Source organism: Pelodiscus sinensis, chromosome 4 (assembly GCF_052426305.1).
Source record: "Pelodiscus sinensis isolate ZL-2025 chromosome 4, ASM5242630v1, whole genome shotgun sequence".
Classification (NCBI taxonomy): Eukaryota; Metazoa; Chordata; order Testudines; family Trionychidae; genus Pelodiscus; species Pelodiscus sinensis.
In genome coordinates, this window is record NC_143055.1 from 24431628 (window position 1) to 24459088 (window position 27461).

The 27461-nt window shown below is 39.9% G+C and overlaps 1 protein-coding gene across 2 annotated transcripts in view; it reads left to right on the forward strand.

The window, feature by feature from the left end:
- Positions 1-987: 987 nt before the first annotated feature.
- JAKMIP1 (janus kinase and microtubule interacting protein 1) overlaps positions 988-27461 on the forward strand; it is a 161386-nt gene continuing 134912 nt past the window's right edge. The window contains exons 1-2 of one of the 2 annotated variants that reach the window (XM_089777801.1): positions 988-1174; positions 8578-8720. The gene's annotated coding sequence lies outside the window, so the exon portion shown is untranslated. The remainder of the gene's footprint in view (positions 1175-8577; positions 8721-27461) is intronic. The other variant, XM_089777802.1, reaches the window with a different exon arrangement.

The following is a 27461-nucleotide window of genomic DNA, read 5'->3' on the forward strand; positions in this document are numbered from 1 at the left end:
TAGAGGGAAATGTTTTTGAAATTAAGAAAAAAGAAGAGTTGGGCCTCATGGAAATCCCTTATGTAAAATGTCATGTAATTGGTTAATCATCCGTTGGCTTTGTGAAAAGGATTTTGCTAAATAGATCTATGGATGTTTTTTTAAAAATGGTTCACAATATTTATGTGGGTTTCTCCTGATTCACTAAAACTACATTTCTGAGCTCTGGAGCTTGGAAAGATGAGTAAAGTACGTGTGACCTACAGGAATATGTAGAGTGCCTTTAGAAACTATGAATAAACAAATTACTAGTTTGTGTCAGCTTCATTTCCTCCAGGTAGCATAGTCCACAGGGGTCCTTGTTTGTTAATTCAGTTCAATGGTGGGGAATGGTTGAAAATGAAGAAAGTTCCCTGGCATTGCAGGTTTATTTTTTATTTTTATTTTTTTTAGAAGTGCTGGAGTGACTGGTGTGAAATGCTAGATAGTAAGTAGCAAAGATAATTTGTTCCTTTTTCTTATTAAGATATGGTAGTATTGATTTTTAATGTGTTTGGAGATGAAACTCTGACTAATCAATCAATGTAGAGGTTAAAAGAAATGAGCTATCTGCATGGTCATCTTTGTGTGAATGTCTTTCAGTTGTTGCTAACTGCAGCCCTAGCTAACTGCACAGGTGCAGGCTCTGTTGGTGCAGCTCATTGCAGGATCAACTCAGCCTGTTTGCTTTGTCAAGTTTTCTCCTGTCTCACTCTTTTTCACTTTCTTTCAAGCGATTCTAGCAATCTTCTGCTTAAACTACAGTTTCCCAATTTGAAATATAACACACACATGAGAAAATAAGTCACATACCTTTCAAAGTGTCATGTAAATTCAGCCATAGTTCTATACATCTTGAGTATCTTGGAGCTATTCTAAAAAAGTATTGGCTGTCAAATATTTTCAGTCACCCTTGTTTTATTTTAGCTGTCACCTCTTTGTTCTGTACGGAAGTGGCAGTCTCAGTGTAATACTGCTGCATGCTGCAGTTTCGCTTTTGCTTTAGTTTGAATTTTCAGCATGTGCTGGAAAGGAAAAAAATTGTCTTCTGGGAATATCCTCTACAAGGTGCTACTTCTGTTAAAGCTAATGGGAATTATATGTATACATTTTGAGTTCTATGTGCACCCCACCTTGCTTTGATTTACCTATTCAGGTAAGAATGACAAACATTTTTTTTCTTCAAAATTTTGTTCTAGTATCTTGTCATCATTGTGTTTTAAAACAAATCAGCCTAGGTGGCAGCTTGCTGGCTCTGGAGACTGAAGTCCTTTCCTTTACTGTATAATGGGAACAAGAGCAGGAAGTTATAGTGCAATCTTTTACACACTTTTCTGCCACAGTTGTCTTAGCTGTTTACTGCAGTGACCACATGTAGTTTGAGGTGCATTTCATTCTCCAGAACCATTTTAAGACTTCCCAAGATGGTGACAATTGCAATGATGATTTTTTACTGTTGATTCCTTTTCTGAGGTCACAGCAGCACTTCTGTCAGATGCTATTTAAATCGTTACCTACATGGGCTGGATTTAAACTGATGACCAAAAGGGGCAAGGTTCCCAATTCCATTACCAATTCCCTATATCGTCTTGTCCCTCTTCTCACAATCTCCCTTTTCTCCCCACTCCTCTCCCCCAGCAATTGCAGTGGAGTGGGAAATAGTCTCCCTTGCACTTTGAATCTAAGCAGGTACATATACATGGGTGGGCATGAGGGCTATTTTTTTTTTTTTTTTACTAATGCTGTGATTTTGCATTTGGCTTTGGTCATTAGTTCTGGATAGCTCTATAATTAAGAACGCTTTGTTCATTTAATCATTTCTGCACTTCCTGTGCACTTCAAAATCCGTCTCATTAGGTGGAGAAATCTAACTGCAATTGTGATGTTGCTGCAAGTCAGCTTTTGTAAACTGAGTGCTGTGGTGTCGCAAGATGTTGCTCTAAACAAAGCAAACCCTCCTCTAGATGTGGAGAACATCACTCTTACTTCAGCTATCCCAGACTAACACGGCTACATTTCTATCACTATCTTACAGTGCTGTTTGCATAGATGCAAACTTAACTGCATCTTGACATTTTCATTGGAACAGATCCTGTCTTCATCTTTCATTATTAACAGCTGGGTGATGCTGACTTGATATAGGCTTTGATATACAGGCAGTCCCCGACTTACGTGGATCCGACTTATGTCGGATCCGCACTTAAGAACGGAGCTTTTTCGCCCCGGAGGTCGAGGTAGCGGATTGCTACCTGCGAGCTCCGGGGCGACAAAGCCCCATTCGTAAGCTGCTCCGGTGCCCCTGGTCTGCTGGAGACCGTCTCCAGCAGACCAGGGGCACCGGGCGGGTTCCCGCGCTTCTGAGCAAAGCCTCAGAAGCGCGGGAACCGCCGCTGCTGCCGCTTGAGACCCGGTGCCTGTGGTCTGCTGGGGACGGTCCCCAGCAGACCACAGGCACCGGGACTGAAGCCGCAGCCGTGGGGGGGGGGAGGGGGTCCCGCGCCTCTGAGACTTTGCCAGAGCAAAGCCTCAGAGGTGCGGCACCCCGCTGCCGCTGCTGCTCTGCTCCCCGTGTCCCTGGTCTGCTGGGGGGGGGGGGGGCGCGGATAGTGTGCCCCCCCCCAGCAGACCAGGCTTTTGTTTTGGACCCTGGAGCAGAGCAGCTGGGGCGCTGCGGATTGGTCCTGCAGCACCTGCTCTGGGCACTACTGGAGCAACCCAGCAGCACCCCAGCTGCTCTGTCCCAGGCGTCCCCAAGTCAGCCGCTGCTGAAACTGACCAGCGCTGACTACAGGAAGCCTGAGGCAGAGTTGCTCTGCCCCAGGCTTCCTGGAATCAGCGCTCATCAGTTTCAGCAGCAGCTGACTTGGGGAAGCTTGGGGTTCTTAAGTTGAATCTGTATGTAAGTCAGAACTGGCGGTCAGTTTCAGCAGCAGCTGAATCTCGACGCCAGTTCCGACTTACATACAGATTCAACTTAAGAACAAACCTACAGTCCCTATCTTGTATGTAACCCGGGGACTGCCTGTAACTGGTTTCTTCTTGACTGGATTTCATCCAAAAACATTGCAGATCTTTGTTTCTTAAAGAAGCATCCATTCACATGCTTTCTCTCCCCCATTTCTTGACTTTTTATTTAAACCAGGGCAGCATTTTATTCGTAGTTGTACATATTAACTCTCATGAGAATTGCTTTAACAAAGATGATAGTGCAAACTGAATTTCAGGTTGGGAAAATAAGTGCATTCAATGGACCAATGTGAATGATAGAGAAGCTGATTCACTTCTGCTCAATATAATCCCTTAACTTTTGCTTGGCCCTTTGTAATGCATGGGGATGTATCTGAGTAAAAAATAAACTTCAGTTTTTACTTTTGTTACATTAAATAGTGTAAATGTTATCTAATGCTTTAGTCCTCTAGATATTTATTATTATTTTTATGATTGTGTTTTGACTTTCTCCTCTTAATACACATTTTATTTGTTTCTTTTTGCTAGTGAGGAAAATATTTTGTAGGTTTTGTTTTTATATTATTTTTGTCTGTTAAGAATGGGACAACATTCTTGATGACACCCCAGGATCTAACAGATTTTGGAACTTCAGTTTTTCACTGGAATGTCAGAATACAGGAATGGTCTGTTCAATCTGAACTTCGTGTAGTTCTGTCTCTCCTGGTATAAGAGAGTGGCTGAGAGGTGTAATGTGACAAAAAGAATGGAATTTTGAAGGATCTGGAACTTAGACAGCAATGACTTGCAATGTTTTTTTTCCTGTAGTAAGTTACCTTATAGTTATAGGGTATTTTACATGTTACTTTGTCTTCGGCCCAGCTCCTTATGTAATCTCATTTTTTGCTTTTTGTAGATTTTCTGCATGGCAGCATTTCTCAGTAGTTATTTATTATGGCAATAGAGCTATTAAATCTTACTCCTTTTTGTAGTAAGCTTCTAGGTTTTGTCATACTCAGTAGCATGCTACCTGAGGACTGTGGAGTCAATAGTCTTAGCTTTACATTAACAACAGAAGAAAATACATGGGTACATTTTCTGGCATAGCTGTATCAAACATTTTCTGCTCTAGCTATTCTAGAATAACTTCCTTTTTATGCTCTCTGTTTCTAAATAAAAGTGTCTTTTATCTAGAATTTTGGAATAGGAGGCCAACATGAGGGAGTTATTCTGGAATAGCTATAATGGAAGAACTACCCCACTGTAGAATAGTAATAGTATATGTAGAATACCCCACTGTAGTCATTTCAGTAAAATTCCTTATGTTGGCAAACTTGAAGAGTTTCAGTGGGAAATGAATATGCTGTTGACTGTGAGAGGAAACAGACTGGATAAATGGTAAAAGTCTGTGAGTGGGAAAAACAGGGAAGAGTGGGTGTCTGAGTAGGTAGGAAGCTTCAGTGGGTAGCTGCGTTAGTCTGTACAGGATAAACTTTAAAAACAACAAATAGTCTGGTAGCACTTTATAGACTCACAAAACATGTAGATGGTGAGCACTGCCCACTTCTTCAGATGACTCCGGTCATCTAAAGAAGTGAGTAGGTAGGGTTGTTGGTGAGATAAGAAGAATTCTGTGCCAAAATTTTTCTATGCCAGGATCCCCTTCTCTGCATTAGACACACCTTAGGATAAGTATTGAGCCCTAATTTCTATACTTACCCATGCTGGAGGTAGTGTTCATTGGTGAAATTTATCCTGGGCAGAAGACTTCATATCCTACTTCGGCCTTTAAAGAGCAAAAACTATAGAGTACCGATGCAAAGCCCACTGAAATTAATGGGAGCCTTAGGGGCATAAGGCTTTCATCTATCTTGAGCCTACGGGGTGAATAAAGTTGTGCACAGAGCCTTCTTCCCAACTTGTTAAAGTGTTAGATTGTGGAATACTTCTTGCTATATCAATATCTTATTTATCTAATCAGCAGTCAACCAACCAATGAATGCTTGGTATGAGAGTGGCCATGTCCAGTTAAAACTAGAATGTTCCTTAAACACAAAACACACACGCAACCCCCAACCCTTTATATTTCTAACTAGAGCTCATTAAAAGTGAATGAATTTTAAAAATTGAAATCTTCATGTATTCATTTCACTCTATGATTCTCCAGAACTAGAATGGTGTCAAAGGTATGATGTTTAAATCCAAACAAACTGTTTGTTTTGAATTTAAAATGGAACTCGTGATAATGTTTCTAAGAATATTGGGCTGTTCAAGGCCTTTATTCTGCAGTTTGTTCTGCCTGTATTTCTTTGACTTTAGTCCTGTCACGTACAATGAATTGCAGGATCAGGGCCTAAATCTTTATTTTTAATTAAATGGAGAAACAATCTGTAATTTGGGTTTAAATGCTCTGTTCCTCTCTTGAATCAGTCTGATTGGAATAGCTATGTGCAGATACATTATTTCATTTTCTTAAGTCAGAAGGGTTTGATCTGCTTGGAATAATCACTGTAGAAGTATGTCAAGGAGACAAACCTCAGTCTGTTCCCCATAATGCAGAAAGCACAGTTCTGAAAACTGGTGCTCTTTTCATGTAGGTATTGGCATGGCAGCAAGACAACACGTTGTTTTGTCAGCTTTGCATATGTGTCATTGAGCTAGGAGGGGAATGCCTTGTGCCTCATGTAGATACTGTGGGTACATAGAGTAAGAGCAAAGTTTTTGTCTTTGCATTTTTTTAGGCATCGCTTGTAAAGCTCTCCTTTCGAAAGAGAGGACCTGCTCAGATGCTTCCCCTTCTCCTCATCCCCAGAGTAATCTGCTTTTATTTTCACAGTAGCTTTAGTAAAAAAAAATTTCCTCCTACATAACATGCTTTTTCATTCACTGCAGTTCTCTTCCTCTTCACTCATGATAAATATTAGCCTTCTGTGTCACATGAAGTTAAGCCTTCTCCAGGATGTAGTTTTCCCGGTTACATAATGAACACTTTGTTCACTTCTCCAATGAGATTCTCCTTACAAAACTGAGTTAGTGACATAGGTGTTTGGGTGTGGGGCGGAGTCATAATGCTTACAAGAATTTACGTGATTATTATAATCTTATATGGATTTAAATTTGTATTCAGATTACACTGCATGGCTGTAACTTCATATTTATTTTAAATGTGTACCTTTTATTACTGTTGACAAGCATGCGTTTTGTCTCTCTGAATTCAATATAAGCTTTGTATCTAAGGATATCAGGGTGGATATTATATAATTAACAGACACCGTGCAGTATCTTTGTTCAGTGGAATCCCTCAAAGTGTGGTCTTGAAAAATGTCCCTATAAAAACTGTATCACTTTTCTCAGGGTATTTGCTCTTTGTGTCCAAGTAATAGCAGTTTTCTTTAATAACAGACGTCTAATTAGCAAGGCTCTTTCCTCTATCCCCCTTCTACCTTCCATTCTGTGGGAAAACAGTCCATGGATAGACCCTTTCTGGGTTCTAAATACATTGTTGTTCTTTTGTCCAGGGGCTGGGGTTCAGACAGTCTATGGAGGTGGATTAGTATATTTCTGCATGTTGTGGATCTGTATAGCAGTACCCAAAAAGTGGGTCTCATATATTCCTGGCAGTGTGACTCCATTGTCTTGGATTGGGTGAGAAGAGATAAAGCATGTACCAGTGCAGACTAAAGTCTGAAATAATGTTGGCTTAGGTACCCATAAGGGTGAGGAGGAGTCTGTCCTCTCCACCTGTAGAGATGCTGTGCACAAAATGCCAAGTGAATGGCCCTTGCTAAGGGGTTGAGAATTTGGTCTTTGTTGAATTATTTTCAGTAGTTGGGTGTAAGAGACAATACATTTGTGTGTGACCACTGTGTCTCTCCTCTACTATCCCCTGAATTTTTATTTTTGGTACATAAAATAATCTCCTCACTTGCCAACTGACCAACTCTGAGAGAGAAGTTAGAAAGAAAATAGACATGAACCTGATGCCTCAGTTTTTGTTTGGAAATTGGTGATCATGTGAGGATTACCTGTTATGTTCCGCCCCTCTGGGGCATCTTGTATTGGCCACTGTTGGCAGACAGGATACTGGGCTAGATAGACCGTTGGTCTGACCCAATATGGCTGTTTTTATGTTCTTAAGTTTTTAGTTATTTTTTGTGACTGTAACCAAACTGTTAATTCTTCTGGATGATATGTCAGAAAAAAATAAAATATAGTGTTTCCACATGTAAAAGACAAAAGAATATAGTAGTTAAAGTAAGAGATAAGCCAAGTTAATGAGTATAGGGTAATTAAAATACTAATCCTTCAAGCTCTGTCCTGTGTCATCATTTTTAACTATTGGAAAGCTATTCATGTGTTCTTTAACAAATGAGATGATGAATTTAGTTTTCCTCTTGCTTTGTGTGTTGCTATTGCACAGTGCCTTGTACACTCTGTTATTTTGCAGATCATTGTGATATGCCTGAAATTTAATTCAGGAAATCTTGGTATAGTAATTTTAACAAAAACAGCCTTTGTGCTGAGAGACATCCCAGACTAATTGTCATGATAGAAGTCTTTTGGTCTGCATATTCATGGTGAAAATACAGCACCTTAATTGATTGACCACGTGGTAGGAGAGATAATGGGATTCACAGACTGCTTGATTCCCATCATAGAACAAATCTCTGATCTGTTTGTATGTAACAGTTAAACAAGATTAGGGCTCAGACTGCCAGTCACTGAATATATTCTTTTTCTACCCTCCTCCATACCCTTTTTACCCTAATTAGTTTTTCAAAATGAAGCCATTTGGGTTTTTTTAGTCACTATTATTTCTGGTAAAATATATTAGTAAAGTAAATGTAAAATGTTTACCCTGAGAAACAGTTTTGTGTTTGTTTTGTAGAGGGATAAATTGGTGATTTTTTTTTCACTAAACAATAGCTTTTGCTTGCTGAGAAATAATTACCATCTGAAGCCAAGATTCCATGCTTTATGGACCGCTGGCCTTGTTTGGCTTCTAGAATTCCATGTCTCCGATTCATATCTATTGTAGCTGCTGATCTCCTTTTCTTGAAATCTGCTAACCTGATGTAACAGCAGAGACTTGAATCAGAAGGAAATTTAAAAACTTGGTCTCTGAACATCCCACATTACTTAACACTTTTTTTGTGAAGCACATCTCCAGTGTAAAATAACATCTATGTGGTGATGCAAAGTAGCAATTTATCACTAGAAACAGTGTTGAGAAAAATAGCCACTGTTACTGAGACACTTCTAAGGTAAACTAAGTTGTTCCCTATAATCTATACCCTTCAACTCTGTTGAATTATGTCTATTTAGAGTGCAGAATAAAGTCCTTTTAAAAAAAACTGATATATGTTAAGACTACAGATGTATGGTCACCTGGACTTGTCAGTCTGAACACTGCTCTTCATTTCAGTTTACCTAATAATAAAAATACAGTTGACATGATCAAGAAGTGGATTTTTATGATCTTTAATTGATATAGTCCACATCCCTCGCTATGTCATAAGGTCTGATGAATGTTGCTGCTAACAAGTGCATAGATAAGACTAGTGATGAAAACTCATCTTTACAAATATGTTCCATTCGATTTCTATTACCTAGCACCCCATCAGACAAGAAAAGACGCTCCTGATTCATGGAATTTACATGGGCATGATCCTGAGAGGAGTTGTGCTCCTATTGAAGTCTGGTGTCTTATGCTTCAGTCTTCAAAGTTGATGAAAGCAGAATTGGACTCATAGGTGGTAAGTTGACAGGTATCTCATCTGCCTATTTCATATGGTATCACTCACACTCAATGCTGCTTAAGTAATGTGGAACTAAATAGCTTGTTAATTATTTATATTGCCAGATATTCATTAGTGATGTTAAAAAATGTATTTATTCAGGTAAAAGTGTAACTGCTGCAGGGGAGTGGGGCAGGTGGCTTCCTGGGAATCAGTGTGCGTGAGGAGCTGGCTCTTGATACAGAGGCAGTGGTCCGGGGAAGGGGACTTCTTATAATGGTGTATGCTAACCGATGAGTGCAGGCTCACTGGTTAACCATGTATATGGTTACACTTACACATCCCTAATATTTATAAGCAGTGGTATCTATGCACTTACTGGTTTTATATTTCATATTAGAATATCTTTACACTGTAGGAGACTGATGATACTAATTAGTCCCTGTGCACAATCCAGGCAGTTATTAAATAGGTTCTTCATCCTTCTCTCCCAAAGAAGTTCAGTCTTGACCTATAGCCAAAATATGTTGATGGCTATTTTTTTTTTTTTTACTGCAGTATGCATTGTTGTCAAATGAATCAATTTATATAAGAACAGCCATGATGGCTCAGAACAATGGCCTATCCAGCCTAGTATCCTGCCTTCCTATGGTGGCCAATACCAGCTGTTTCAGAGGGAATGAACAGAACAGAGAAATTAAGCAATCGAGCCCCTGTGATCCAGGCTCACCTTCTGGCACTCAGAGGTTTGGCTACACTTAGAGCATGGAGTTGAATCCTTGACCATCTCAGTTAATGGCTATTAATGGATTTATACCCCTGAACATATCTAATTCGTCTTTGAATCTAATTACAGTAAAACTCCAATAGTCCGGCATCCAGCTGTACGGCACTCCCGATAGTCTGGCATCAAAATGGCAAGAGCCTCGTGAGTGAGCTTTGGCAAAAAAAAGCAGCAGCAGCTGAACCAAACGAAAAGGGTAAAAAAGGGTTAAAAAAACCCTAAAACATTATCATATACTGTATACAGCATGTACAATAAAAAGGGTTAAAAACACTTTCTATACAGTATATACTGTATACAGTGTGTGTATATATATATATATATAACCCCCTTATAGTCTCTTATAGTCCAGCATATTTGATAATCCGGCACCATCTAGGTCCCAGAGGTTCTGGATTATCAGAAGAACTATTGTATACTTTTGGCCTTTGTAACATCCCTACGCAACAAGTTCCGCAGGTTGCCTGTAGATTGGGCAAAGTATTTCCTTAAATTTATTTTAAACCAGCTTCTTATTAATTTCTTTGGGTGACCCTTTACATATTTATGTGAAGTGGTAAATAACGCTTCCTTATTCACTTTCTCCTTACCATCCATGATTTTATAGACCTTTATCATATTCCCCTTTCCCCAAGTCAACTTTTTTCTAAACGAAACAGTCCCAATCTTTTTAAAAAATTTTCCTAATTTGGAAGATATTTTATGTCCCAATACATTTTTATCATTTGCTCTGGATCTAATCAGTCTTTTCTGAGGTGGAGCAACTAGAACTGCATGTGGTAGTCAAGATGTAGGTGTATCTTGGATTTATATAATGGCATTATCTTGATTAACTTTGTTAGTCACTTTGACTGCCACTGTATGTTGAGCAGATAGTTTTCACAGAACTATCCACAATGACTTCAAAATCTTTTTGAGTAATTATGTCCAATTTAGACCCCATCATTTTGTATGTGCATTACTTTGCATTTATAAACATTTAATTTCATCTGCCATTTTGTTGTAGTTACTCAGTTTTGTGAGATCCCTTTGTAACTCTTGACAGTCAACTTCCAATTTAACTAATTTTATAGTGTCTCAAAATTTACTTCCTCTCCGTTTAACCCTTATCTCAGATCGTTTGTTAATATGTTGACTAGTGCAGGTCCCAGTACAGATCTTTGGGTGATCTCACTATTTTTCTTTCTCCATTATGAAAACTGACCATTTATTCCTATCCTTTGTTTCCTATCTTTTAACTAACTGCTTATCCATGAGAGGGCTTTCCCTCTTATCTCATGGCTGCCTAGTTTGTTGAAGAGCCTTTGTGGAAGAGCCAGTGAGGAACACTGACATAGGCTTACTGATAGCCCGAGTATATTGTATCCACTGGTTTTCTAGTCTACATGTTTTTGATCCCCTTAAAGAATTCTTCAAGATTGTTGAAGCATGATTTCCCTTTCCATATCTGTACTGGCTTGATCCCAACATATGGTGTTCTGCCATATGGCTTATGATTCTGTTCTTTACTGTAGATTCAACCAGTATGCCTGATATTGAGGTTAGGCTTACCAGCCTGTAATTGCTGGGATTGCTTCTGGAGTCTTTATAAAAAAAATCAGCATTACATTAGCTATCCACAAGTCAAGATGGTTAAAGACTGGAATAAATTGCCTAGAGAGGTTGTGGAATCTCCATCTGTGGAGATACTTAAAAACAGGTTAGATAGACATCTATCAGGGATGGTCTAGACAGTGCTTGATCCTGCTGTGAGGACAGGGGACTGGACTAGATAACCTCTCAAGATCCCTTCCAGTTCTATTGTTCTATGATTCTGTTGAGTCTTCTGGGATAGAGGTTGGATTTAAGTGATAGGGTATGTACCAGAGCTCGTAGTTCTGCAATTTCATATGAGCCCTTTCAGAACTCTTGGATGAATACCATCTGGTCCTGGTGACTTGTTACTGTTTAATTTATCAGTCTGTTCCAAAACCACCTCTATTGATACCTGTAATTTGGCACTGTAGGTTTCTAATTGACAGTACACTTTAGTCAGATAAACTTATTGCACTCCTCTCAGTGTCTTTGTTTGGCGCGAGGTTGTGGGGAATCTTCTATCTAATCAAGTCAAGAAATAAAACATTGCTGCAGGCAGTAGAAAAGTCTTGGTAGATCCTAGGTCTTGACCCCATTGATGTCAATTGAAAGACTCCATTTTACTTGGTTAGGGTTTGGACTGGGGTAGTCTAATAGCTATAATTCTTTCTTTGGTTAAACAACAAATCTATTAAAAGAGTCAAAAGGGTTGAATTTAGTTCTGTTATGTCAGGAGTCAGATTTCCCTGGTATAGTGTCAATTTCCAGCATTAAGTCCCCGAGCATCAAAGATTTGAAATTCCTCCGTTTCACCTTTGGTAAGAGTAGTGGTGTTCTGGTTCCCAGTGGATATTTGTCCTCTTCTGAAAATCAGCCCATTATTTATAATGACTCTAAGCCTTAGCTCAAGACTAAAATAGTTGAGATGTTGTGTAGTGAGATCAGAATTCATAATTTGGGCTCCATGTCAGTCATGGAGATCACAGAAGTCACAGATTCCATGACTTGATTCTACCTCTGGGATTTCTGCAGCGACTATGTGGCTGATTCCAGAGCCACCCAAGCAACTGGCTCTGGGGATAGCTACTCAGGTGACCCTAGGAGCAGCTACACCAGCCAGTGCTCCAGTGGTTGCCATCAGCACTCTTTTGCTGGAACAGCCATGGTCTGTGGCACCAGGCAGGCAGGTCACTGGCTAGAGCAGGCACGGACTGCTGGCAGGCCAGAGCATCTGCAGCTGGTGCTACTGGCCCAGGGTATCCCAGCTCCCTCGGCAGCGTCCTCCTTAGCAGTGACCCATTTAATGACAAGTATCGTGAGTAAACGTCATGGACAGGTCACAGACTGTGAATTTTTGTTTATTGTCCATGACCTCTCCATGACTTTTATAAACTAGTTGTGACTAAATCATAGCTTTATTCCTATTGCATGTTGACGCTTATGTGGAGAATCTTGTATAATACCTACCTCCATCCAGTGCCGTCAGACCATAAATGCAATAGAGTGTTATATTAATCCAAAATCTTAAATTAACTTATGATAAAAGGAATTATTTACTAATTTTAAGAAGTTATATTTTAAATATATGGAATAGAGTGACCTAAAATTGTGGAAACCTTGTTTATGTTTTTAGCACATATTTTGCTCATTGGGATACTTTGAATAGAAACTCATCACATTTTGTGGCTGTCCTTGGGAGACAACAGTAAAATCGTTCCGAGAACACTCATTGGGACAATACAAACTATGTAATGCAAAATCTCAGAGCAGTTCTCAGTTTCTTAAATGTTAAGTAAAGGAATTAACATCTAGCCATTTGCTTCTTTCTCTCAAGGGAATAGGTATCTGATTCCATTTCACATATCAGGAAATATTTTCAATGATCAAAATGGTAAAGGTGCTATTAGTGTAATACCTGTTGAATGGCAAGACACGTAGTCTTTTCTAAGCATTATAATAGTTTGAGGACTTGTCCTAGTTTTCTTTCATTCGCCATCTGTCAGCTTTTCCTTAAGCCATGCTGTCTACTAATTAATGGCATGGTTGGTACTGGGTAGATTTTATTAACCTTGTCTTTATCTGTAGCGTGGCTAAAGTTAGAGTTCTTTATGGCCTTGATTAGCTTGCTGTGTAGAGTTTGTGTTTATTATCAGACAGGATATAAATTGTACTAATATTATGCTGGATATTAAAGTGTAGATCTAAATTCAGTTATGTTTCACAACTACTCACAAATGTTTCAGAAACATATCTAAGTTGTTCCCTTAATAAATATGTAGTTCTTTATCTGTACTTGCAAATTAGCTTTTACATTAGAGGCAGGGTACCTTTTTTTGGGTCGGGGGCCACTGACCCACAGAAAAATCAGTCAGGGGCTGCACACAAGTGAGAAGCAAAAAACCAAATCCTTAGTCACATGGCCCCTGATGAGGAAGGAGAAAGACACTCCTCACGTTCCCCTTGCACACCAGAGCCTTCGGGGACTTATTTTAGTAGATTTTGTGTGCTCCAGCCTTATGGTGGGGTGGTAGGAGGGCTGGAGCACCAGCTTGGGCTCCCCATTGCTGGGAGGGGCCCTGAGCCTCGGAGGCCGGATTCATCAAGCTGGGAACCACATCCGGCCACTGGGACTTAGGTTCCCCCATCCCAGTTTTACATGGTTAAATTCCTGTGGAACATGATATAATCAGGAAATATACAAAACGTATGAAGCTTTGAGACTACGGAAATCAGCCCCTTTTTGGAATTAGGTATACATTTCCACACCATATAGTTTCTTCTTAATATTTAAGGCTAATAAACATTGCACAATTTAAAACTTTGTTATTAGCATTGACTCTCATTTCAGTATAAAGGAATTCCATCTCTTCTACTTCCTGAGCTCTTCTTTCAATCAACATTTTAATGCCACATGGAGATTAACTAGTATAATTTTTCCTAGTTCATTTACAAGATTATGTGTAATGCTGAAGGGCACTACAGTTATTTACACTTCTGTGTTTCATAATAAGTCCTGCACACATTGATGAATTTCTGAGGAGTATTGATCTTATGGTTCACGAACTGGACCTGGTGCAGGAGATCTGGGTTCTGTTCCTTGTTCTGCCACAGGCTTCCTGTGTAATCCTGGGCAAGTCAACTACAGTAGTGTTTGAAGTAATTTTAGAGTGTGTTGATTTTTGGTTTTCCAGCTTGTGAGACTAGATAGCCTGATTTACATTGGAAGTAAGTAGGCACTTTTGAAAATTTTGGACTTTGTAATTTTTTGTGTGTCAGTTTCCCATCTGTTAAATGCAGGTTGGACCTCCCTTGTCCCTAACTGCTCCTGGATGAGGGATTTTGCCAGCTCCAGGGAGGTCATTTCTGGCCCTTCGCTATGGCTCTCTCCAGACCTGGCCCAGCCTTTGGACAGAGCCTGTCCTCCAACTCCACTCTCCTCCTGCCAGTCCCACCAGCCCTCCATTGGGACTCTCTGGTCTGGCAACATCTGCTGGACCACAGATGTTACTGGACCAGAGAGTCCTGGTTTAGTTTACCTGTATTTCCTTTGTCTTGACTATTTAGAATTTCCCTGCCTTGAAGAAACAATCTAACACTCTGGCCTCCACTGGATTAGAATGTAAAGATGTTACGTTAGCTAACATGTTCTAACATGTTTTAAAAATCTAAATTAGACATGCACTGTATACTTTAATATGCTGTGCTTGGGGAATTAAATCTAGGCTCTCTCATCCAGCCGTCAACTCCATCAGATTTAGTACACATTAAAGGCAGCATGCCTTTAGTAGCCTATAGTAGACTCAAATCATGGTAGCAGGAACATGTTCTGTCTGTTTCTGGATTAATCAGTGGTGCAAGTGTACCTATAATCCCCATGTGGTTATTCATTCTTAAAGAAATTCCAGAAGTGATGAATGCAGTAGCCCATTTGACTAGAGAAATGTGTACACAGGAAACCAATTTATTTCCAGGCGCAATGAAGTGTGTTGTGTTTGATTGGTAAAGTTCTAGCACTGTGCCAGGGACAGCCTTTCACTTCATGATTTTGTGAACAGTTCTTAGATTTGAATTCCATTGGGCTAGAGGAAGCACACGCACTCTTAGTGGGAGTTATTTTTTCATCAAAACTAGTTGAAGTATCATCTGCATATCTTATCTATTTGTTGATAAGATATGCTTTTATTAAGGCTTTTATTGAGTAAACTGCTGCTTCGTTGTTCTATCTTTTTTATTTCGAATGTGTGGTTATGTTTTTTAACATTATTATTGTGTAAATACACTAAGAAATGCTAATGTGCTTCCTAGTTACAATTGACCAGAACAGTGATTATATCATCTTCTTTGGGCTGAGAAAATGACTGACCAACATGCACATTGATAATTTACTACTAAAAATAAGTGTCAAAATGAACTGCAGCTATAATGAATGAAGGGTATACAATGAGCATGATCTTAAAGCTGGAGTTCCCTTAACTATTAAGTGGCTTATTGTAGCTTCATTCCCATTCTGAGTTTTCTCCATTATGACTGCAGTCAACAACTTGAAAAGTTTTATGTAATCAAGAAGTAATGTAAAGTTTAAGCATAGTGGTTTGCAGACCATATACAGGCAGTCCCCAGGTTACGTACAAGATAAGGACTGTAGGTTTGTTCTTAAGTTGAATTTGTACGTAAGTCGGAAATGGCGTCCAGATTCAGCTGCTGCTGAAACTGACCAGCGGCTGACTACAGGAAGCCTGAGGCAGAGTTTCTCTGCCCAGGGCTTCCTGGAATCAGCCGCTGATCAGTATCAACAGCAGCTGAATCTGGACGCCTGGGACAGAGCAGCTGGGGCACTGCCGGGTAGGTCCCCGCAGTGCCGCACGTCGGCGCTGCGGGGACCAACCCAGCAGCACCCCAGCTGCTCTGCCCCAGGCGTCCTGATTCAGCCGCTGCTGAAACTGACCAGCAGCGGCTGAATCAGGACACCTGGGGCAGAGCAGCTGGGGTGCTGCCGGATTGGTCCAGTAGCGCCGAGGAGCGGCGCTGCAGGACCAACCAGCAGCGTCCCAGCTGCTCTACCACAGGCGTCCCCGAGAAAAGCCTGGTCTGCTGGGGGGGGGGGCCGCACTAGCTGTGCCCCCCACCCAGCAGACCCAGGGAGACACGGGCGGCGGGACCGAGATGCCCAGACGCGCCGCGTTCCCGCCGCCCGGGTCCTCCGCGGCTTTGCTCCGCGTCTCCCTGGTCTGCTGGGTCCCCCAGCAGACCAGGGAGATGCGGAGCAAAGCCGCGGAGGACCCGGGCGGCGGGACCGCGGTGCGTCTGGGCGATCCCGCCGTCCGTGTCCTCCGCGGCTTTGCTCCGCGTCTCCCTAGTCTGCTGGGGGGATCCCCCCCAGCAGACCAGGGAGACGCGGTGCAGCTTTTCTCGCTCTGGAGGACGCGGGCGGCGGGACCGCAGCACGTCTGGGCAGTCCCCGCCGCCCACGTCCTCTGGGGCGAGAAAAGCCCCGTTCGTAAGTACGGATCCGACATAAGTCGGATCCGCGTAACCCGGAGACTGCCTATATTGATCTTGGGTGCTACCTAAATAGATTAGTCATATGTAGCTCTCATCTAGAGGATAAGCCTTTCTGTAAACTCATGTTGAACAGTCTAATTACACTGACAACTTCATGGTTGTGCTTGATTTTTCTAAGGTTTCCTAATCTAGGTTTTCAGGTCTGTGGTGCTTTGGATCATCTCAAGCTCTCTTTTTTAATACAGGTCTTCCCTTATTGTGTCTGCTGGTCTTTATCCATCAGTTCAGTGAACTCTGATTTTGAATGGTCTCTCTCTTTCACTTGTTGCTTCTTTCAGCATTAAGTGCTGGATTTCATCCTGCTAATTTCAGGCATTAACTACTTTATCATCAATCCTGGCCTAAGCACCATTGCTGTAATAATTGAGTCCATCCTGTCTTGAGAAAAGAGTGTTACTCATAATTGAAGAAGGTTAAAGAAAATAGCTCATTTAGCCATTCTTGCTGTGTATCCATTAGTACATACCCTTCCTCAAGTAGCTTTTAAGACTGTCCTAGACAGACCTTTTTGCTCTCCCTATACTTGTTGCCTGTCAGATTTAGGCCTTGATCCTGCAATGAGCTCCTCTCAGACAGGTGTCTGAAGGTGTCCATTACCCCCATTGAAGTCAGTGCCTTGGCTGCATGAGCATTTTGCAGGAATGGGGTTTGGGGCCCTGTCTGCAAGAGTGAAAAGCAGTGATGTAGGTAGGCCTGTGTAAGTATATTCCGATATTTTGTTGAAATGATGTGAACACCGAGGAAAAATGAGGACAGGAACATGCATGGAATTAAGTCACAGGCCACAGCTTTTATTAAACTACAATACACTCATGCTCTCTTATACCAGGCATTTTGTTGATTCTATAAAAGCGGTGAGGAGTCCTGTGGCACCTTATAGACTAACTGAAGTGTAGGAGCATAAGCTTTCGTGGGCAAAGACCCACTTCGTCAGATGCATGAGTCTATGGGATTACAGGGCTTCTTACCACATAACCGACAATTCAGGGTAGACTATCTTCAGCTTTGTTCTAAACACGCCCTTCCCCCAAACAGGACAAGAGGCGTAGCAAGGTGGAGACCGTAGTCCCTGAAGGTGTCAAGGCCTAACCTTGGTCCATGAATTCACAAGGTCTTACCCTATGATATAAGCCCATCACCAGAATCACAGACCTTTTACCTTGGGGAACTGTGTTATTCTTTTAACCACACTGGAAACTAGATACAAATTAGGGATGTTAAAAATCGGGTAATTGAGTAAATATGTAACCACTGACAATTTCAGCAGTTACGTGGCTAACCTCACCCGCAGTGTGGGTCAGCGGTTGGCTCCCCAGGAGCTGATACAGAGGTAGCAGCATGGGTTAGCAGCCAGCTCCTTGGGAGCCACTGCATGCCAGGAGTCGACTTTTAAGCAGCTTCTCTGTGAGAGGCAGAACTGCAGGGCAGTAGCCTGCTCTTGACTGCAGCCTCACTTCTGGTGAGTTGATACAGAAGCAGCAGGATGGAGTGGCAGCCGGCTCACCAGGAGCAGGGCAGGAGCCTGCATGTAACTGTGAATATTAGCAGATAAGCCCAGGCTTATCGGTTAACCATTTACAGGATTATACTTTCACATCCCAACCACAATTGTGACAAGTAAAGAACACCATCCTGGTTAAATGCTTTCCTGTAGATTAACCTATTGTGGTTTGCAGATGCTGCAAAGAGTTCTTTGGTCCTCTGCCAATTGTCCCATGGAAGAAAATAATCCTTCCTGATCCCCCTAAACAGGCAGTTGGCTAGACTTGCAGTATCTGTCAGGTTGGGTTTCTATTCCCAAGTCTGGTGGGCAGAGTGGACTGCTGGAATGGAGCCAAAAGAGGCTCCACGTGGCCCCTGTGTTGGGCTACATCCTGGGAGGTGGGGAACGCTGGTCAGTCTGCATCTCTCTCTCTCTCCCAGCTGGCCAGTGGGTGCCAGAGACTCTTGGGGGAAGCTACCTATTGTCCCCTGGGGAATGTCTCCATCCTTTACACTGTGACAGGCCCCATTTCATTGCAGGACCCATCAGCTTTCACCCTCTGTTGAATGGTATTTCTGGTCTTTGTTTTGCTAAGTATTCACTCATTAGGAACATATGCTATGAAATCCATTCTGTTCTTGGAAACAAGTGTTCTAGTATTTTCATTACAATGTGCAGCCTCTCAGTTGGGACTTGCATGTTACTGATGCTTCCCAGCAGGAGTCCCATTCTCCAAATAGTGTGTGGCATTTAAATGCATGTGAGTTGTTATAAGGCAGTTTTATATGAAGTGCGTTCAAAAATTGTTCTATGAACTCTTGGTAACTCTTAGAAACCACTTTAAATGTCTTATATGTTCAGATGCTGATAAGCATTTCCTGTCTCTTATTATCAAGATGACAGCTTCCTGTTTGTTATAGAACTCTTAAATTTAAGACAGGTTTCTTCTTGTTTGAATGAACATTTTGATTACATTTTCTATTACATTTTCCTTTACCTTTTAGGAAAAATATTGTTAACTCAGTCTAGTTTAATTAAAAAGAAATGCATTGAGTGTTATTAGGTATTTCACTGGCCGTCCCAACCTCTCCCCCTATAATATCAATGTTATTCTATTTTTTTTAAAAGCACGTGATGTTGTTTCTTGCCTTTATTGTGTTGTGAAAGACCCACAGACACCAGGGCTACGTCTAGACTGGCATGATTTTCCACAAATGCTTTTAACGGAAAAGTTTTCCGTTAAAAGAATTTGCGGAAAAGAGCGTCTAGATTGGCATGGATGCTTTTCCGCAAAAGCATTTTTTGCAGAAAAGCGTCCATGCCAATCTAGATGCAGTTTTGCGCAAGAAAGCCCCGATCGCCATTTTGCGTTAAAAGCATTTGCGGAAAAGAGAATCTAGATTGGCATGGACACTTTTCCGCAAAAGCATTTTTTGCAGAAAAGCATCCATGCCAATCTAGATGCAGTTTTGTGCAAGAAAGCCCCAATCGCCATTTTTGCGATCGGGGCTTTTTTGCACAAAACAATACTGCATTGTCTACACTGGCCCTCTTGCGGAAAAGCATTTGTGCAAGAGGGCTTTTGCCCGAACGGGAGCAGCATAGTATTTCCGCAAGAACATTGACAATCTTACATGAGATCGTCAGTGTTCTTGCGGAAATTCAAGCAGCCACTGTAGACAGGTGGCAAGTTTTTCCGCAAAAGCACTTGCTTTTGCGGAAAAAATTGCCAGTCTAGATGCAGCCCAGGAGTTTTGACTATATACAATGCACAAAGTAAATAAACTGGAGAAAAATAGATTAATCTCATTCAGTTGTAGAAATATGTTATTTTAATATAATAGATTAAAAGATTCTGATGGGAAAGTAAAGTTTTATTGATGGTGCCTCCTTAAGTGTTTGTTCAGGTTCATTACTTTCAGAAACATGGGAATGCATTAGTAGAGATTGAGGAAAATGAACACAGATGTTACTAATCCTCTTGAACCAATGATGAGATTAGACGAGCTTTATTTCTTTCTTTGTTAAAAGAAATAAGATGAATTGGAAATGTCATTAAGGCTTAGTCGGAAGACATAACCAAAAACCAAAAGAACAACTTTACACGACTGTATGCATCAACACTCAAGTTTGTTTGCTGCAGCTTGTCTTCAAAACCAGCATCTCCTTTTGAAAATTTCTCGTTGTTTGAACTGTAATTATGTCAAGTTTTATTCGGAGTACACCAGTATTTGTGGATAAAGAGTAGATTTTTCTAACTTTGTCTTCACAATAGTCTTCAGTATTTGATGAGCTTTAAATGTAATTTGTAAAGACAACTGATAGAGCTTGAAAAATTGAGCAGATATCTATGAACCAGAGATGGATACAGAAGTTGAGGGTGGCTTTAAGACAAAGTCTCGATTGCAGCACTCTTGTGGAGACCCCAGTAACTGTCAGCAAATAGGAAGAGATTTCTTTCAATGTGCTTTTCTTGGACCTCATGTGAGAGTTTTGTCTTTCATATCTGTCTCTGCATAGTAGGTTTCCTGTTAAATGTGAAACTCCCCTAAAGTATTGGAAGGGAAGGGATGGAGCTTTCTGTCCTTTCTATTCCTCCAGAGCTTGCTGGCTCCCTATTGTACTCCTTCCCCCTCCCCGCCCCCTCCAGTTCCTTTTTTTTTTTTTTTTTAATTTGTGGAGCCTTCTTCCATTCTGAGGAACTCCATTCCTTGTCTCTACTGTTGGTCATAAAATAGCCTTTTCAAAGAGCAGCCGATTGAAATTGTCATGAGCCTTGACAGATTCACAGCTGCCCTCACAGGATTCTGAATAGCAGCTGTGAAACTGATTTGATCCTTGCTATTTTCATGCTGCTGGAGCCTGGCAAAGCTGGGAGTGGCAACAGAGGACCCGGAACTGTCTGCAAAACTAGGCAACACTATATCAGTTCCCATTTGAGTTGTTATCTTCATATAAGTGCCAGGGTACTAGTGATCTTTCTAAGGCATTGGGAGCTTGCATTTAACAATTAGTTGTGGAATATTTTATTATAAATGATTTAACACAGACAGATAGCGTGACTGTTTAATGATGCAGAAAAGGACCAGGAGATGAGATAGGCATGTGAATATAAATTTAATAAATGTTTCAAGTTGAAGTAACCAATAATTATAGCATGCACACAGGTGTCTCACTGTACTACCTAAAGTCACTGCTTTCTTGTGTTGTTGAATGGGAACTACAGTTTTTAAGTTTTTTTCGGCATTGTTGGAGAGGTAGGAGGCATGGGGAACAGGATGACTAACTCGTTAAGTACTTATCTATAACATGAAGGGAAAAAGGTTGAGAGATCATGGGGCATTTCTATTTGAATGATGTGTATGCTGGCGCTCTCAGGCTGCCAGTACTAAAATTTATTGGGAATTTCTAGAGAGATGACCATTTTCTCATCCCCAAAGTGTGGCATCTAACACAGGGAGGTCTCTGTTAGACCTGAATACTTTAGGGAATATGAAGTGAAATTGCAATGTTTGCTAGAGTTTTATTAGGAAACATTTTCTCCTCCTGTGAATGTAGGTTGGTTCTGCTTAGTAGCTGAGCAAGGAACAGCTGGTGGTGGATAGAAGCAGTGTGGCTGTGGTGCTCTTACATGCTGCAAGCACTTAGATATCCCAAGACTGTACAGAAAACAGGGCAGAAATTCAGTTTTAATATAAGCAGCTGAGAATGCCCTATAAAACCAGGACATGTTAAACTAGCACATCTTGTCACTCTAGGCTCATCTGATATTTCATGTTATCATGATTGCAAAATGTATTTTGTTATCATTACTGTGTAGCAACACATACTCCCTGTAGGATATGACTGATAAATGACATTTTTATTACTGTATAACATAGTGAAATAAAATTAGTTGTCCTAGGGAGCAGGAGGATTTTAAAAAATATATTCTATAATGGGATGTCATTTACACATGAAGGATTAATCGGTTACTTTATGCCTTGCTTGTTTGTCTATTTGAAACATTGCTACTTATAGGAAATCCTTTCATATGAGGGTAAAATTTCCTTCTGTGGATACTGAAAATATTATGGCTTATCTTCTGTAGTAAAATTGCAGTGTTTGTAAAAAACCAACTTTGTGCAATAGGCTGTGTGTTCTATTATTTTTATTACATGTATCTTGCTTCCCCATTGCTTTATTAGAGTAGAGGTCTTTCAGATCTTCCAAACAGATGTGTACAGTGCAGGCTTCTTATATTTGTAATGGCTTTGCTGCCTGGAGTTGTTAAAAGTGCTGTTGAGCTTCTGGAAACATTCAAAGTGTCAAAATTTGGAATTTCAGAAAGAGAAGGGCAGGCAAAAGTTATAGACATGCTGTGAAACTCTTTGTCATCTGGGACACACTTTTTAATTTGGATTTGTAATTTTGAAAGAAGAATCTTATTTTCATGCTAGGGGAAAGAAAAATAAATGGTTCAGGAGCAGGCCTGTTTTGCAGACACTCGGTTAATGTGTTTCCTAGATAATTCATGTGATAGTTTTGTTGAATTACTTTATGGTATGGAAATTTCATGGTAGAAAAGAAAACCTGCATTAGTCAGAGATGCTTAACATGTTGTTCTTTCTTTTGCCGTGTGTTGGGTTGTTTCAATGATAATGGGAAATGTATATTAGTATATGTTTCACCCCCCATTATTTCCAGTTGCTGCTCTATACATAAGCATCAGTGTTGGAAGATACACATGAAATTGATGCTGTACATCATATTTTGAGATGGAGTCTGCTTAGAAAATGCAATACTGTTATTACCTTTGGAAATATCCTGATTTATTGTCCTGTATCACTGTTTATATTAGGCTCATGAGTCCATTTAAGCACTTAAATAGGAAATATGCTAACACTGTTACAAATGAAAATGTTTAGCTGACATTTAAAAACTGATTTAATAGTAGTTACCACATTTAATAGTAAGTAAATCTTAGATGGCACTTTGTGGCAATTTGAGATAGGTGTTGAGTTTTTAATGGTTACCAGACCATGTCTATCTTGTATTGGGTAAGATGGATGTTGGTCCCAGTTATAATGCTACTATATAAATCCATTGAGCACTCACATCTTGAATACTGTGTCCAGTTGTGGTCAAGCCATTTCCAGAAGGATGTAGTGGAACTGGAAAAGTTTCCAGAGAACAGCAACAATGATGATCAAAGGTATGGAACTGTTTCCATGCGAGGAGAAACTTAAAACATTTGGGCCGTTCAGCTCAGAAGACGAGAGATAACTAAGGGAAGGATGATAGAGGCATGTAAAGTCATGATCTAGGAAAAAAGAATAGAGGTCACACAATGAAATTAGTAGGCAGGAAGTTGAATACAAGTAAGCAAATATTTTATTACATGATGCACATTAATTAATGGAACTCATTGCCTATCATGGGTTGTTGTGATAACACTTTTAGTCATGGGATTGAAAAAGAACCAAAAGAACCCTTATATGAGTTGATGGAAAATATATCATCAGTGGTTGTTAGCCATGATGGTTAGGGATACAGTCCCATGCTTGGGATGATCCATAACTTCTGTCAGAAACCGGGAGGGGAAGACAGGTGTGGATCACTCCACCTGCATTGGTTCTGTATGCTCACACTGGAGTTCTGGAACCAACTCTCAGATATTGGATACTGAGGTAGATAAGCCATTAGTTTGACCCAGTAGGGCAATTCTTTATATTCTTGTGAGAGCTTCCATTCCTGTTTACATCGGTGGGAGGTTTGTTTGGGGTTTTAAATGTATTCTTTTTCAATATACTTTGGGTGCTCATGAAAGATGTCTACTAGGAATGGGACTGAGGCCATCACATAAGCCACTGAACAGCCATTTACCTTTTAGTAGTATGGTTACCAGTTTGAACCGGTGTCCTGCAGTTGATGGCTCTTTATTCCTTCACCAGCATTCTGAACTATTCAGCCATCATTTACCATTCCCCTCCCCAAACTTGCCACTCTCCTTGGGTTATAGCAAAATAGATTTGCCAGAAACATAGATTCTTCACGGATGAATTATTATAACTGGAGATCAGTGTCTACTTTGTATTGCAAGATTGCAAGAGTAATTTTCAAGATTTCAACAAAAGCTTTATTTTTTAAATTCATTTCTTGGGTACTTCAAATTAGGGATGTGATTCATAACTGGTGGGAAATATTTTCTTTTCAAGAAAAAACTTAGGAGACTACAAATCTTTTGTTGTTACCTAATTGATAATTTTCTTCAAAAGTTATTGGGTTTTAATTGAAAAACCAAAATGTCACAAAAATTGCCACTTTAATTTTGGGCATGCCAAAAATGGGAAAAGCCTTGGATTTTCAGATTTTTATATTCTTGGTGGTTATTGTCTATTTCTGTTTTGAAGAGGGCAATAACTTTAAATAATTATGCCTCCTGCTAGATTAGATTTATATGTATTCTAGTTGGGACTCTCCTGAATAATTGAGATACCTGAAAATGTTGGAATCTTGCATAGTCATCTCATTACTATTTCTGTACTGTGGCTGAAATTTGTTAACTCTTTCTATACAACGGATATAATGGTCAAGAGCAGAGGACGATGGATGCCAGAAAATTCAGAAGGGCTTGCTGTCTTTTTTTAAATAGAGACACAATCAAAATAAAGTTTAGTAAATAAAAACAATCCTGATTTCCCACTGCCGATAACTGTGGTATTTTTAGAACATTATCTTGTCACTTAAAGGGGTTCTGCAACTGTACAAGTAAATGACAATTTTGTCATTGACTTTTTTGTGGGGCCAGAATTTCACCTAAAGTTTTTGTTTTTCTCTTTTCACCCCTGTTTGGAAGATCTGTGAGACTAAATTAATTTAGAGGGCCTGATTTTTAGTGGTGGCATATGTAATTAGAAATCAGTCAAGTTACATTTATGAGAATGTGTTTAGTCTGTGTTAAATACTTGTAGGATGCTGCATATACTAATCTTATAATACCTGTATTTTATGTTATAAGGTAATATTTTAAGTGTCTGCTCTGACAATACAAAATGTTTGCTAAAACTGTTAAACCCCACAGTGAGGAGAAAAGCATTACCAAGTGTGAAATACTAGTTTACTGCAAGAAGTGTCTTCTTCCCAACAAAAGAAGGTTGTTGACCATCAGTGGAAAAAACCTTTGTTTTCCTAAATCCCCAACACTCATCCTATCATAGATTGAACTCTGGGCAAATGGAGTAAAAATTCCTGTCAGGAAGAAATTGTTATCACTATGCTGCTTGGAATTTAGAGAGGGCACTATTTTTAAGCATAAGCAAAGGATCCACAAGTTGCTTAGCTTGAGTTAGCCTTAAAGGACACTTGTAAAAGAAGCTGCTGTAATATGTTTTTTTTTGAAGCCTAAGACTAACACATTTGTGTGTGTTTACTTGCTTTAACCTTGTAAATAACTATCTTGTTTCTTTTTCTTATTAATCAATCTTTAGTTTATTACAGGATTGGCTAAAAGTGTTGCCTTTTATGTATGAGCAGAGGTGCAATTGATCTGAGGAAAGTGACTGGTTATATGAGACAAGGAATAACCTGTGTATTGTTGTGATAGATGGTCCTTTACACCAAAACCCACAAAGACAGGATTGCCAGGATAGCAAGATAGACTGACATGCCTAAGCTTCAATGTCTGCGACTCAATCTTAAGGCTGTTACTATGCTTGAGAATTCCACACTTGATACTTGGTTGGTGAAGTCTAATTAGGGAATACACAACCAATTTGTGGTTTATGCCTTGTTTCTTATCCGGCTGCCACTGGTGGTTATGCTTGTGAACTATTCTAAATAGCTTGACAAAGGGGGAATTTCCCTTTGCTTGGAATTTGTGCCCTGCATGAGTCCTTGATTAAACATGTTAATCAGCAGTTTCTGCAATTTCCCAAACCATGAAAGGTATTTTTTGTCAGAGGGCAAAGGTAGTTTTCCTCCTTGGCTTCTTTCAGGTACAGTAATCATAGATGTCACTGGCAATAATAGCAAGCTAAACATATCTGCTTTAATTTCTTTTCAAAAGTTGGAATGTCCCTTTTGAATGCTTACATAGCTCATTGATAGTTACTTTTTGGAAGTTTCACCCAAGATTTCAGGTTTTCTGTCTCCTCATTCTAACCAGTACCATGGCTTATCTCAAAGAGATGTAGCCATCTTGTAGATCAAGTGCTACCTCCATGAATATCTAGCTAGGTCGCTAAGACTATCTGGTTGGATATTAAGATTATGTGCATCATTGGTGGTGATATGCCACCATATTTTTGGGTGACCCTGTAATTGCTGAAAACATTCCTTGGTAAACATACTTTGTAATTTGTTGTTCTTCTATCCTAATAATGCATCCAAACCAAGAAAGCTGATTGAATCCAACCAATACTGATAGAAGTTTCTTGGTTTGGCTACAAGTATCATAATTGCTGATACTGTCCTGCCACTTTCTCCCTACTGTAAAATAAAGTCCTAAAAGAAGTTTCAGTAATTAGTATTACATTAAAGGACTTACCCAACATGCTGAATTGTAATTCTGAACAACTACCACTAGATGTTATCTTTTAGAATGTATGCTCTCTGTACATTAAAATATAGAATATTTACACCATCCAAGATTCTCAGTGATATAACAATATGGCTCATACAGTGATAAATTAGTTTTTAGGTTTAAAAAAGGTTTTAATACAAGCATATTTTTGCCAAAATATTTAGCATTGGACTATTTAAAAGGAAAAAAGGTATATCTGGGGACCGGGGGTGCGGGGGTCATCGTATTCAAATCAATTTGCATATAGCTGGTGAGTGAAATGGATTACAGTAGAAAGATATATGCTTATTTGTATTGTAACAATTACACATATTTATATAATTTCCACTTGCAATACTGTCGTTCATTATTTATAAGAGACAGAGTTAGAAACGGTTGGCTGAGCATGGTGCTGATAAATGCTAAGACTTATAAAGTGCATTTCCTAGTCGTGAAATGCTTTATGAATATTTTTAGCAAAACAATAAAATTGTTCATGCCTTTTTTGCCTGAGAGAATTGCTATTTCCATTGCACATCAGTACTCTTAATGTGATTGGATGTAGGTTCTCTGATGATATTTCAGGATGCTTCTCAGGATCTCAGCAGGTTTTTTATGGTCTAAAGCCTTTGTAGTTACCTTGTCATACTTTAGCTAGTTGAATCCCTAATCAGGTAGGAGAAAAATGGAAAGGGCAAAGTTAGAAACCTTTGGAAATAATTATCACCTTTAATTTATTCTCAGTAAGTATGTGTAAAAGTCAGGCAAATATGCTGCTCTTTGGTGTTTATTTTGCTAGAAAAGCCCAGTGAA